The sequence below is a fragment of the Corvus kubaryi genome, unplaced genomic scaffold (assembly GCF_017639235.1).
Source record: "Corvus kubaryi isolate FWS band 111438036 unplaced genomic scaffold, C.kubaryi_AGA036_p1.0 37385, whole genome shotgun sequence".
Lineage (NCBI taxonomy): Eukaryota > Metazoa > Chordata > Aves > Passeriformes > Corvidae > Corvus > Corvus kubaryi.
Genome location: NW_024581127.1, coordinates 26863983 through 26879310, shown reverse-complemented (window position 1 = coordinate 26879310; position 15328 = coordinate 26863983). Strand labels below are relative to the sequence as shown.

Sequence of the window (15328 nt, the reverse complement as noted above, 5' to 3'; positions counted from 1 at the left end):
GTGCTTTGTCTGCCTGCCTGGTTTTGGCATTAAGCAAGCAGATGATTCAGCAAGTAGGAACGAGCTTACCTCCTACTTCTGTGCTGGGAGATATTTCTGCTCTGCCCCAGCCCTATGGCAGAGTCAAAATTCCTGTTTCTCTCAGTTCTCAGCTCCTTCTAAATTGGTATTGCAGTGGAATTTGGGCTTTAACCACCTCTGCTGGCTCTGGTGGCTCCGGTGGCTCCAAGGGATTGTGATCCACTCTGCAGCTCTTAGAAAAATGGACATCCAAAAGGCTGGCATTGGACCACCAAAAGCAGAATTCTAACATCAATAAGGATAATACTAGTAAACGTGAGTTTCATGAATGACCCATAAAATCTACGTTTGATGTCAAGTTCAAACTACATTTCTTAAAAATTTGGGCTACACATCTAAGAGGAGAAAGTCATGTTCTCATTCCATTTAATACACATTATTACTCCTACTTTGCACGTAGTTTATGATCTTTATCTTAAAAAAACCCTACTCCTGATGTCACCAAGTAGGATTAAATCTGACCAGGTTCTGCCACTGTAACTTTGCCCTCGTATCTTCAAGCAAAACAGTGCAACTTGCACCACCAGTTTCTTATGAAGCATCTTCAAAAGACTTTGATCATCACTGATCTATTCTACATTTAGTTGCATCAGTGACATAAAGATGAAAGTCTTCTGGTCTCATTTCTGTTCTTTCAAGCTGTCTGAATTCTCACTAGCAGTACACAGCAATTACAGTTTGGCCTGCATTTAGTGGCACTTTTGCTTGGCTGCTGATAGGCATGAATTTCATCTGCTGTGGAGGTTTACACTAGTGGAAGAACTGGCCTGATGCACTGGCAAATGCTTCAGTGGTCAGCAGGAAGCACAGTCCAAACTACAAACTTTATTATCCATTGACTCTGTTGGATAGTGGTCAGAAAGGCTCTTTTTTGTTCTTTTTTCCAGTGTGGATATTTTCTCCGAAATGATCCTGTAATCCTGAAATAGGTACTTGATATTCTGCCAAAACATTGAACTTCAGGGAAGTTTGAGAAATTATGTATTTGGATAACACTTGTACATGGGTGTTAGGTTCCTAGTAGGTTCCAGCTGACTTACAAAGAATCTCAAGAATGGGAAACCTCGTCTTCTGTGTGGCAACAGGAAATTTCATTTAAGGACAGGTTGTATGACTGTAGCATTTGTAGGAAGGAGAGAGAATAATTAATAATATAGAAATGGAAATTGCAGTTTTGTGTCACATGACTGGATTGAGGGAAGCAATTAGAGTAGTTTGAGATCTCAAAGACCCATCTTTCCATTTCTTGAATTTTTATAATGCCTAGAGAAAATGAAGATATGAAAGAAACCTCCATATCACTGGACAGGCCAAAGCCCCATTTTAGATATTCAGAATTAGTAGCAAAAGGGAAGTCAATAAAAATATTTCACTTCCAGAGAAATTAAGCAGCACGGACCTATGATTGTTGTATTTTGGTAAACATCTAAATATACTGCCAAATGAGAACTGGTTTTAATATAGAAAAGATGACCAAAAAAAAAAAAGGGAACTTTAAAGATTCAGGATTTCCCAAGAAATTAGACAGAAATTGAACAACTGTTGACATCTCGAAAAGGGATTTAATGGGTTGAGCAACCTGATCTAGCTTTGATATCAGTGCTGCTTTGAACAAGGGACTAATGGACCTCTAGAAGTCTCTCCTAACCTCAATTTTTCTACGAATTTATCAACTGACCCTGTGAGAAGAGGGTACTAATACAAAACATCAGGGATTCCTCTTGACACACATTGCCAAATTTTTCATTAGTGACCTTTACATAAACAGGAAGAACACGTAAATTAAATTAGCTGTTGACACAAAGCTGAGAGGCATCATCAATACAGCAGAGGATCAGAATATGGAAGGCAAGGAAGAATTTTGAGGAGTGAGCTAATAGAAATGGATGTATGTAACTACATGAGCTTCAAGGTCATGTGCTTAGTGAATAATCACAACAATTTCCATTATACACTGTGTTTGCATCTATTGAAAAGGACAGAGAACAAAATAGTGTGCGCTAGTCAATCATGGGCTAATTAGGTGTAACTGCTGTGATGTGGCTGTAAAATGAGCAAATGCCACAGAGCAGATAAGGCATTTTGAGTAGTGATAAGAAGGAACTGATACCATTGTTCTTAATTTAAAAAACCACAAACGCACAAAAACCCTACCCCAAAACAAAAGCAACAGCAAAACACAAAACAAACCAGGGATGAGAACAACAAAAAGTTCAAAAAGAAACTTCAAGAAGAGGCAATTTTTGTCATGAGAAAAAATGGCCATCGGCTGCCAACAGGTAGAAATTCAGATTGACAAAGAACGTATCTAATTTTGAGACTTCAGGATAGTCTGTTACTATGAGCAGCAAGAGCTGTGGATGAGAGCACAACCTGTGCCAATGTCAGCTCCCAGCTCATCCTTGTGGAGCAGTGCTACTCCTTCTGCTCCCTCACATCCCTATTGCTGTTATATGTTCCTTAAACAGCTTGTGATATTCTAAAACCTTACAGGCAATACTGATGTCAATGAGTCAAGCCTGCTAATGGTCCCTGAAAGATGACTTAGTAATTCTCTGCCATTCATTTACAATTATCAGAGTAAATTCAAAAGGGTTGTATGAGTTCACTGTCAGGAGAGAGCTCAAAGCCAAAGTTAGTCCACTCCTCCAGCCACTAGACTTCCCTCAAGAAGGGGTATGCCTGCCCATGGTTAATGGAAGTATATCAGACTTTGCCTGCAGCAGTTTGCTATCTGAAATAATTACATGTCATCAAAGTGGAAGCTCTGCTTTCCCCAGATTCTTATTTTGCTGTAGTACACCTGATGGTGCCTCTATGAATTATATATGCTGTAGCACATCAAGGCCACATCCTGAAATAACAGGATGTAGGGAGCCTGGTAAAATACAAAGAAGCTATGGAAAAGTGAAATAATTTATTTGAAGTTAATTAATAGGTTCATCTATTTATTGGAATCAACCATTAACAGCAAAACAGCAGGTTGCAGTAATTTAACATCTATTAACTGCCAAAGAATATGAGTTCGTCCTAACTGCAGTTTATTTATGAAATTTGAACACATTCAAGCACCGATATACGGTGTGGTCAGATCTGCAACCGTGGTAAAGAGCTATTGGCCAAAAATGTCTCTGACCCAAAGCTTCAGAGATCAATCCAAGCAATCTCAGGCACAGTGAAAAATTGGCCACAATTCTGAGTTTCCAGGCTCACAGTCCATGAGAAGATTTTGGAGTCTACAATGTTTATTGTAGCTTAAAAAAATCACAGAGAACCAAGCCTTATGGATTAGTCCACAGCACCAAACTTACAGGCTTGGTCCACTTCCTCATGCATAGAATTTTATTTCAATTTAATTTAAAATAAATGCAGATCAGAATGTATGTTCTGTATCAGAATGTGAGTCAGTAATATCCCTATCCCCAAACCTGCTATTCCTGAATACGTGATTTCAAAATTTGGATTTTAATTTTTGTCAAGGCTGGCTTATTCAGTCCCTGTTTTCACATTTGGTCTTCTGCCATGCAGTCTGTATCATAAACTAAGATCTATTTCAAATTTAAGTCTGGATCTATTATTAGTATTATTATGCATATTGAAATGCACTGATGAATTGAGCACTAATATAGTATGAGTCAGATAAGTTAAGATCAATCTGATTATGCTCACAGATCAGAATTAACAACCGATTGTTGGGGGCACAGCAATGGCGCCCAAGGAATGCTGTACACCCAAACGGTACAGTCCTGTGAAATGCTGTCATTGTTGCCCAGCTAAAGGAATTTTGCATTCAATTTGGTTTCTTCCACAAAATACCTGAAGTACTCAGCATTTCAGACTCAGCCCACATGTCAGGGCTACCTATGGTGCAGTGATCTGGGCATTTACTAAAATGAGGGTTAGTCCAACTAGCCTCTCCTGTTTCAAAAACTCAAAATGCTGCTCATGTGACAACGTCGAGACATCAACCAGGATGACCAGTTTTAAGGAATGTGGAGAAACACAAATGCTTCACTCACTTGCCTATTCTCCTGATTACTGAACAGAGGGGTTTTCCTAATTTACAGAACATAACCGCCGCTTTTGGGCAGTTTTGTTCTGTAAATCCCGTGTTTTCTGCATTTACTTTACCTCCCAGCTTGACTACAACCTTTGGTAATATCATAAATCAAACAGTAAGTAGGATTCCCCACAGCTTGGATGCAAAAGTGTAAGAAACATAGTGTGACTTCCTTTGTATTAAAATATTGTCTAAACTCCATCTTTAGGAAATACCTACTGGAGTCCGCTGTAGACAGATGAAAGCAAGTCCTGGCTGTGTTTCTAACTAGAAGGGCATGAATCAGCTGTGATCCAGAAGATGTCTGACAGTGGTGCTGACTCCAAACTTACCTTGGGCTTGGCCAGACACAACTGCAGCTACCTGGTGGTATTGGACAGTGGATATATAATTACACTGAACTACCCTATTGCGTCAGATTCTTCCCTCATTTACACCAGTCCAGCTTCTTGGAGGTCAGTAGCTTTGAAGTGGTAGGAGAAGTATTTGGCTGAGTTCCTCAGTTTTATGCAAATATCCTATGTAACATCAAAAAAGGAAATTTAGAGAGGAGGTGGAATAGCATTTAGAAATCAAGACCAGAAAATGTCTGCCTGCTGTTGAAGCAGGTAAACTACAGCAGCTGTAGTTTAGCTGTTGAGGGAAGTTTTCCCTGAAAGGGATTTCAGAGTTTGAGGTTCAAGGAAACCATCCCAGCTTTCACATATTTACTTACCAAGAACTGAATGCAGAAGCTTCAGTGCTTGGACAAGCTGCTACAATTTGAATAAGGGACAAAAATCCATGTTCAAACCACTTTAGCATGGACATTAAATTAAGTATGATAATGGCAGCAGTTACCTGATCCATCAGGGCGACTCATGCCACCTAAGCTGGGCACCTAGGATTCCCCAAATGGACAGTAGGCAATTTAGGTACTCAACAGAGGAGCATATTGCTCTTCATTGCCAATACAGAGAGTTTACTGAACATTTATAGGTGTGATTCATTTCTGAAAGACACTGAGTGGACATCTGGCTAGGTTCTGGGAGACAGCAGGCAAAGGTATATGCCTGGACAGGCTCTGGAGTCTGGTCTTTAACGTCCTGATGTATGCAGGAGTCATAATAGCAAATGTTGTTTTGATGCTGTCAGTATTAGGCATAGTCTGAGCACATCTAATAAACCCAGCCTCTCTGAGGTAGCATGTCAGAGCCTCATTGTCTGCCTCGGAGCTGCAACAATTTAGATGCTTAGTAAAGCAAACCTGACTGCTCCTCGTAAGAGAAAATGTTGAGCACAACTCTGAGCACAAGAGGCTGAATAGATTTTTCACCACCTTCAATATCACACGGTCCTGAATACTGGAACAGGCCATCCTTTTGGACCTAGAGGCTGTTTTCATAGATGCCCTAAATTCATTGTAACCTCTGCACCTACTTGGGGAGAAGTGAAGTGATTCAGAGGATGTAAGCAAGGCAGAGAGCAGGGAGTTTTTGACAGATGTCAACAGGAAAGAAGAGTACAAGGACTTGGGTGCAAAGGAGGTGATGAACATGGCTCTAAGCACCCAAATTCTACCAAAGACAGACACGGCCCAAATCTTCGGACAAGCAGATCTTCTGGCACATTCCTACATGCTGTGACCTGAGCCCATGGGCACTGCAACACGTGCTACCAGAGGTGATGTAACTGGTGTTGGACTCGCAATGACCCTGGCCAGAGGTTAAGCACTGGTACCTTCTTTCTGCTTGCCTGCATACTGGGTGGTTTCACTTGACATTGAACATAACCAAAAAGGAACCCCCGCACTGCAGGGTGTGAGGCAATTAGCCAAACCATTTCTCCTAAAATTGGATTTCATTGTACAGGTCTTTTTCATTCCTTCAGAGCTCATGCTTGAGAATTAATATGGCAATTATCGATCCCTTTTGTATACTATGGAAAGGAGGTTCTATTCCTCAGAAGTGGATTTGCTCTGATGACACATAAACAAAGCCCTGAAGGGAGGAAGGTAAAACATAAAGAGGTGTTGACAAGCTGTACACCACTTGGTTATGCAAACACAGCTGTGGTAAAGGGCAAAGAGCAATAATTTTGCAGAAGTTGAAAGTGTGGGAACGCTGGCGGTTGCTCTTTAATGATTATAACACAAAGGAATGCTGGCAACTTCTCTCACTGACTTTACATTATCAAACTGAGTCAGTGATGAGTAATAAGATATACTATTAGAAGTATCCTTTAATGTACCAGCTCTTTATATACCAGCTTTTCTTACAAAGATGTAAAGCTTTCTATGAAATATTGTGTTGGTCCTAATGCCACCAGAGAACTCCTGTTTGCAGATGCAGTGCATCATTGTTTTCAGATCAGACCCACTGGCTTCTGCCTTACTTGCTTATAAGTGAGCTGGGATTAGGAAAGTAAAATGGGATTGAGGTAGAGATCTCATGGGTAAGCTTGTCAAAAGTGTGATTTATGTAGCTTTCCTTCCATAGTTGCCCAGTTTGACACATCTGTCTTTTGTCTTCTAAAAATTAAGCTCTTCGAAAGGGCATTTCCAAGCTGACATCCATAGTTGTGCCTGGGTGCTGTAGCTGTTCAGTCTCTGCACTAGCACAGTTTGCCAGCCTAGCTCTGCGGAGTTGGGTCCATCACACAGTGTTTGTGTTTCACAGGAATAAAAAGAAGACTTTTTATTTTTTCCCTCTAGGTTTGTGTGTTTGTATGTCCCCAGGACTTGTGTGATGGTACACGTCCTGTATTCACAAGCCAAAGTGGTTGTTTGCCAGGCAAAAGATAAAAGATTCCTGCAGCCACTCAAACACATTCCTCATCTATTGATTTCTACCTCTGCAGTCAGGTCAGAGCCTGGTATTTGTTGCAGACCCCATCAGATTTGCACAACCTATTTTTATGGCTCTTGACCTTACATGCTCCAAAGTGCTGATGAGCTAAATACATGTCCTGAACACAAGAATATTGTTAGAAGAGTGCATGTGAGTACAGAAGTGAGGCAGAAATAACACAGGCAAAAAATTTGAGGGAACATTTGCTGTCCTTTTATGACCTATCCAACGGAAAGAGTAGATAAGAGCTTTTGCTGTAGAATTTCCTTCCACTCTGGGTTAGTCTGCTAGGATGGTGAGGCTGGTTAGTTTAGAAAAGTTTCTTTTGGAGAAACTGAAGTCAGATTTGCCTCTTCAGAGATTTAAGAGAAAAGGATTTTTCTTCCCATTTTTCTGTGAATATTCCCAAGTTGGAGATCAGTAATTCAAGCCAGGACATGCAAGGAGCATGTTCCTTGAGGTATACTCACAACTACGCAGTCTGTCAGCAAGCGAAAATCATTGCATTGCTACCTCCACCCAGGCAGAGAACTGGCACACAAATACGGAGGCTTCCATGCTGCTTCTTCTCCAGCTTTTTCTTTGGATGTGGCCCGGAGCTCATCCTCTCTTCTTTGCCCTGTAGACTCAGGGACATCTAGTGGCTGAGCAATCCTGAACACAGTTTTGGATCATGAATTACCCTAAGGGAGTAGGGATGCCTCATCCCGTAAGGAATTTAGCATGTCCTGAGAGTTGACATCCATGGGCATCTTCTGGGAAACAGATGGTCAGTGCTGTGGGTCAGTGCCGTGGGGACATTGTTAATGCTGAAGAAAGTGTGATATTAAATTCAGACCAGTTAATCTGAGAGTTTCCTTCTTAGTCAGCCAGACCTTTGAGCAAGGTCCAGCAAACCTCTTATCTGTAAACCAAGCATACTACTTCACAAAAGCTGGAGATAGTTTTTGGTAGCACTTTCAGTGCCTTGGATTTCATTGTTTCATTTCTCACAGGCTGTGTCTTACGCAAAGGATTAATCTAAGAGCAACTTTAAGTATTCTCCATCCCATGGGCTACTCCTTTCCCTGCTGCTTTGATGGATGTTATCCCTGCTGCATCCCAGGCTTAGGGCCCTCACTGGGGCCCTTGAGAAGACCTGAGGAAACGTGTCTCCTGATGCTCTGCTGCCTGCTCTGCTCAGTCCTGCCAGGCTCTTCTTCTTGGCTCCTGCTCCACTGCACTCTAGACCTTGGCTGAAGTCCATACCTGAGTGTGTGCTATCCAGAGAAGACAGAACTTGAGATTAGCCTCGAATCTACACTATGGTGCCTGCACAGGTGCACACAAATGGCAAATAGAGTTGACATTTTTCATAAGTCCCTGCCCAAAGTTGTTCCACTTACGGTAGTGATGAAATCAGGGAATGGTAGATGTTCTGAGACCTTCAGTCTTGTATTGGCGTGGTTTCTGCAAAAGCAGCAAGGGAAAGCCCAATGGTACCGTGTCCTTCCTGCTTATTTCTTTCATGCATTGCAGGAGTGATCTCCAAATCCTAATAAAATTCTTAACATGATTGATTTTAAACAGCTGTGAATCTCTGTGACTAACTATGGGGAAGAGTTGAGCCAAAGCTTTAATGGCAATACTTTGAAGGCTTTTCTCATGAAGATCCAGGTAAAAGGATTTTCATCAGGCTATGGGTCTGTATAATGCATATTTTTGAGATGCAACAGCTCAGCTAAAACCCATGAACTTCTAGAATTTCTTTGTGAGTCCCTCATGAAAGATTCACCAGCATCTCTTTGCCCCATTTTTGGGCTGGTTCTTAAGGTTTTACCCGTAACATTCCTCAGTAACAGATGCCAAGACATCTCCTGAGATATTTTTTGAATAAGAACTTCCATCTGGCGCTGTATCCTTAGAAGCTGTGACTTGGCTTCTTTGTCTGCAGGGTGGTTAGTCCTAATGAAGCAAGCACAGCAATTTGCTGAGCAGAGATATATGCTTATCAGATCCTGTTACTGAGCTGATTCTCTTTTATAATTATTTATTCTGACTTCAGTAGATGAAGCAATGTGAAAACACTTAAACCCACGGCTTTCATCAGGAAGACACAATCTCACACTCCTGTGAACAACTGAAAGCTGTCTATATAGAAACGGGTAACTGTACTGGTATAGCTGTCCCACTATATCCTGCCAGGCAAACTTCCCATTCTCTTCTATCTAAAGATAAATGTCCTGATTTAAATTATGTTGAGATGAGCTTCATAGAAAAGAAGTACTTTTTTTTAGAGGGACAGCAGTGTCCATAGAGGGAGATTTTACTGGCGTAGCTAAACTAGTATAATTATACTGGCATAATTATGCTGGTAATTTTCCCTGTGTATACAAGCTATGAGTCTCAAATTGTGCTTCACTGGCAGAAGAGCCTCCTTTGTTGGAGAGATTCTTCAGATCTGAATCAGGTCATTAATAAGTGCTTCAGCACTCAAGTCAATGCCTCACATTTTATAAAGACTTTCACTCTTTGCCTCCCAGAGAACACCAACTGTTTTATGCTTGTAACAGATTCTACATGAAACCTCATCCTATGATGAGGGAAAGTGAGCACAGGGGAGAAGCGTAGCAGTTACCTCCCATCAGCATTGTCAGTGGCACAAGGCCTTGTGGAGAGAGAGCTCAAACACCACGAAATAGCAGCAGACTGACATTGTGTGGGTTTGTTTCTTTGCCTTTCTATTTCTTCTGTTTTATATTTCTGTAGCCTGTTTTGCTCCCTGCTAACAAGATTTCTGTTCAAAGGGGGACTCTGTGTGTGACTTGTAATACATATGAAAACAAAAGCTGTGCATGATGGTTTATGAGAAGACATGAAAGCTCATAATGTAACCATGTGAAATGGCTTAAGTAATTTGAACAGAAATATCTTCAATGACAATGAGTCATCAAGACCAAGATGGGAGCCTCATGTGAAACATAACCGTGTCAAGTAGATGAGGCTGTAATACAGCCACAGCCTTTGCTAAATATAGCCATATACACATATCAGTTGAACTGGAAGTATGCAGAACAGCAAAATAAATGGCTTAAACAATCATTAGACAATAGAAAGCTAAACAAATATGGTAATTATATTTTCTATAAATAGCAAAGTAAACTCACCAATCAGTGGGTTTTCTTTATTAGTAATTATTGCTGAATGAAATGAATGAGAAATTATGATAGGTTTTACAGAATTACAGAGACACTGATTGGAACTAATTGGGACCAGCCTCCCTCATACAGGACTACTGCCAACACCTGCTGTCAGCTGTGGCTTTGTCTAGGCAAGTTGTGAAAATCCCCATGGATGGTGATTTTGCAGCATCTCTGGGTACCTCCTCCACTGTCACCCTCCAAGTAAAGCTTTTCCTTATGTCCAAACTGAACCTTCCCAGCCACATCTTGTGACTATTGCTCATCATTCTCTTCATGGTCTCCCTGCCAGCTTCTTGAATGCAAAGTCATCTATCTTCTGGACATTTTGGTAGCTCTATGCTGGGTCAGCTCCAGTTTCTGCATATCTCTCCTAACTTGGGAGTGGGAGCATCCACAGTGGGACATAGAATTCCAGATGTGCAGAGGGGGATTGCAATTTGATCTGCTGGACACACTCCTCCTATTGGTGCTCAGGATCTGGTTTGTCTTATATACAGGGAGAGCTTCCTATCCGTTTCTATTCAGCTGGTGTCTACTTGCCCTTTTCACCACGCTTCTCCCCAGCAGCCAGTGTTTGGATGCCTGGGGTTGGCCCAGCCAAGTGCAGAACATCACACCTCATTGATATTCACACCATTTTTTGTTATCCTTGTCTTCAGGTTTATCAAGGACTAGCTTGAGTGAGGCTCTGCCTTTCAGAGTGTCAACCTCTCCTAATTTCCTAGCATCTTCAAAATTGCTGAGGATTTATTCTATTTTATTATTCAGGTCACTGATACTGTTTGTTACTGGCCAACAGCTGGTTGATGGCTACCAATCAATGTCTTGATTGGTAGCCTTTGAGATCAACAGTCCAGGCAGCTCTCTGGTGGAGTATAAATCCTCAGGTTCCAGATGAGAGGGCTGTGGAGATGAGTCAGAAGTCTTAGTGAAATCAAGTATACTTTATCCAATACTCTCTCATCTTCAAAGCAAGAAGACATTTCATCCCTGGAGGCAATCAGGTCAGCCAGGCATGATCTGCCCTGGGTAAACCCACACTAAATGTTGCACTTAGGGCTTGTATCAACAAGACCACACATTTTTGCAGTATAAGAGAAAACAGTGTGTCCACTAGATAGGTGAAATTCACTGCTGGCCAGTCTTCCCACCTACCGATTCTGACCCTCCAGCCTAGGCTCAGAGCCTTCACTATGGCTCTTGAGGAGAGCCAAGGACAAGGTCTCCTGGTGCACTGTTGCCCTCTATGTTTAGTCCTGCCAAGTTTCTCCTCTTGGCTTTTGCTCTACTGCACTCTAGACCTTGGCTTGTATCCACATGGAGTGTGTGCTTACATACCCAAACAGATCAGGAGAAGAGTTAAAATTTGAGATTAGACTCAAATCCACACTGCAGTGCCTGCATAATTGCACCCACAGAGGGCAATGAAGTTGACATTCCTCACAAGTCCTTGCCAGGTGTGCTCCCACTTGGGGTTCTGCAGCCTAAACCCACCAGGCAAACTTTGGAGCTTGTTTTGGTTGCAATTCCTCTCTGTCCTGGCTGGTGAGAGGTTTAGCAGTGCTCACTCTTAGATTCCCAGCTGGGCAAGCCACGAACCACACACAGGGAGGGTCTCTGTCTTCTTCTGCCATTAGGATCTACTAACACCGTACATTGTAAGGACTGTACATTTCTTTCAAACTCAACAAAATCAAACTGACTCTCTCTCAGTGTGTCATACAGGATTATTAGATTTAAGTAGATATTGGTCTTGATTTCATAGCTACTCCTGTGTTACAGGAGTTACATAGCTACTCTGTGCCCTGAAATTCTTTCTCTCTTGTTTTTCCAAGAAGGATGTTAACACACGTGGCTAAACAGACTCCCCAGTGCTTTAGGTTTTACAGCCATACAGTCCCCACAATTCTTAATTCATAAATTCCAGCATTGTTTTCTCAAGGAATTCAATTCTAAAGGGTGTCAAAATTCTTTGTGACTATTCATGCTACTGTTTTGTCTTTCAAGTAAGACTCCATACATCAAGATGATAAAAAAATGGATAAAAAATTCTCCACTGAGTAAGTGACAACTTTGCCTCATTTTCTCAGTCTACACTGGATGAGGAGAATGTATTGCATCCTTTAAGATTTACTTACCAGGGAGGCATAAAGACTTTTAATTTAGGCAGTAAATTGTCTTCCAAAATTTATTTTTTATGCTGTAATGAGGAAAGCCATTGCACATAGCAAAATGCTTTTTTTGCCCTCTCCATTTAGCCTGTTAAATCTGGCTTTCTCTAATGCTCTTTGCGATACAGAAGGCTAAACATTCTGTTCAGATCAGCTCCAAAATGCAATTCCCATTGGTCTTAAAGCTGCAGGAGGTGTGGCAGTACTTTCGTTAATCTGCCTGCCGTTACCTGAGCCAAGTTTGCAGCATCTGTACTTATTAATGAAATAAGACTGTGTGAAAAGCATAGCAATTGGTCTTTACCAGGGTTAGGAACAGTGTTAGAGCATTATAAGCCTCTGTAATGATCAGAGTATAGTTCCATTACCAGACCTAACTCTAAACTTTTCCAGTAAAGGAGATGCCAGTTCTTCCATAATATTTAACAGTAGTTTATGGTTCGTGCACTGGATCTTTTTGAGGCTCGATCATGTTCTCACAAAAGGCAGTGTTGTGTCTTTCTTCCTTGCAAGGGTCCTTCACATCATTTTGACAACTTGCAAAACTGCATCTGTTCATCTCAGGGCTGCCCAGTGTTTGCACTTTGCAGACACATCGTGTTGGTTGTGGAAGCAGACAGAAGTGATGCACTGAGCCAGTCTGTGCTGGGGAGCACCAGGGCACTACCCCAGGTCATGGGCAGGAGACAAGGTATCCCATAGATCATCACTTGGACCAACTTGCCCTATTTTAAAAGCATCCTGCCTAATTTTTATGTGGAAACCTTTTTAAGAGGAGCATTTTTAATTCAGATTAAGTTAGCTGAGGTTAGAAAGAAAGTTAACTTGCTCTGGACAATAAAAAAAAATTCTCCAACTTTGTCCTTTTATGTATCATTTGTCACTATCTGCTCCTGTAACCATGATCAAAAAGGGAAGGAAAGAGGAAAAAAAGAGAGAGTTAAGAAGAATCAACTCCCTCAGAAGCTTGTGTGGCCTGTGAGCCAAACATGCTTTCAAAATGCACAAAATTGAGCATGTGCCCATACACGTGTGTGTGTACAACATTTTTACTGAGTGTTAAATAAGAGGAGAGAAAAATACACCTGTGGTGAAGCTGCTGCCTGTGTTTATCAAATAGGGTAAATCTTGTTATCCAGAGATTTAAATGTTTGTTTCAAGTAACCAAAGAACAACCCATTTCAACAGCCACAGATTGCATTTGAGCTCTCTTTCCTCCTGTAGATCCAAGCTGACCTCTCTCCTTTTCTGCTGATGTTTGCAGGCAACCATCAAAAAAGATTAAACAGACTAATACCGTCAGAGCAGTGTAGCTGCACAGAATTTCTCTTGTCAGCTTAACAGAACGTGTTGACAGTGAATTTGCTTTGTAATGCTACAAGTTCACTTGATATTTCTATCCGGGATAATGATGTCCTGCCAGATCCATTGTGCTGGAGGAAAAAGTGTCCTTTGCCCTTCCAACGCTTGTGATGGAACAAGAGTTAGGCAAAAATAATTAGCTAATATTTGTCTAGGGGCTTATCTGCACAGAGAAGCCAGGCAAAAGGGATCTCATGCTTCTAGGAAAAAATTGCCAGAGTATAAAAGGTTTCAAGGCCAGAATTGAACAAAATGTTCTCAACTCTTCAAAAAATAAAAAGTCATGGGAATCCATTGATTTTGATGAAAGCAAAATGCTACACAAGTGAAAAGAGTAATTTCTACTTTTTAATTTTACTTCAGTACCTCCAAAATAGTTCCTGAGTTGTTTCAATGTCAGAATGCTAAACTTAAGAGGTTATAAGTTACTTAATTATGTTTACACATTTTTGTTAACAAATAGCTGAATAGAACCATATATTGTACTTCAGATAGATATATTTATTTTTATATATATATTTTTTTAAAAGTATATATCTATGTACATATACATATGTATACATATATTAGCCTTACACAAGTTATACATGAGTTTAGTGGCTTTTGTAGCCATGCCCCATAGCCCTGTAGCCCTCCCATGCTCAGAGGTGTCCCTGGCACATCAGGTAGAAGCTACAGCATCCTGGAACAGCCAGAGAGAAGACTGCTGCTACCAGAAAAATTGTTTCATGCTACAGACTGCTTCTGGCCCATTCCCAAAAAAAGTACAAGTCAATCAGCAACCCAAAATGTAGGTAGATTCTCCCAGCAGGTTCCCTAGTCCTTTTCTGCCTTAGCATTCACAGTCTGAAGACACAAAAAGGGGAAGATAAGAGGGATGAGGTGACTCAGTCAGGACAGCAGATCAGTGGGACAGTCTGGGCTAAAACTCAGGTCCTTGGTAATCTATCCTGCCTCTTAGTGATGCAGTGCTGCCTTTAATTATACCTGCTGACTGTAAAGCCTGAAGCCTGCTGCACAGGTACGCTACTGGTAAGGAACTGCAATGCATGTACATAATTATTTCCTTAAGACATGATGTTAATGACATTGTTCATTGAGTTCTAAACAATTCTGGATTTTGGAGAGGAAATTTTGCAACCTGGAGCCCAAGGCTTCTTAACTAAACTTGATTCTCATTTGGTTTGTTCCTCAAGAGATACTTGCAGGCCTCATCCTGAAAAAGTGGGAGTTCAAGGTGACTTTAAGATGAAAAGAGACAATGTAATTATCATCTTGGAAGCAAATGACTGAGGTTAACCAATATTCTCACTGTGAGAGTGATCAGGTTAATAGTTATCACCTGCACCTCGCTTCTTTTTGAAGTGGCAAGGAAGGTCCCCAACAGATTTTTCAAGAAGATCATGACAATAACAACTCACTGAGTACTTAGCATGTTTCATTAATATCTTGATCTAGATATTAGTATACATGTATTTCCCCTAGATAGAAACACAGTAATCCTTCAGGCTGTGCCATCCTATATTATGCCCCCTAATATTCAACTTATTTCTCTTAAATAATGCTTGAGAGAATGAAATTTTTTAGAATAATTTTAATGTGCCATTTTTCAAAATGTAAAATTCAAATTTGATGTATTTTCAG

General features: G+C 40.9%; 1 long non-coding RNA gene across 2 annotated transcripts in view; it reads left to right on the top strand.

Moving 5' to 3' along the window:
- LOC121668562 overlaps positions 1-15328 on the top strand; it is a 52620-nt gene that overhangs the window by 22436 nt on the left and 14856 nt on the right. The gene's annotated exons all lie outside the window — the stretch shown is intronic.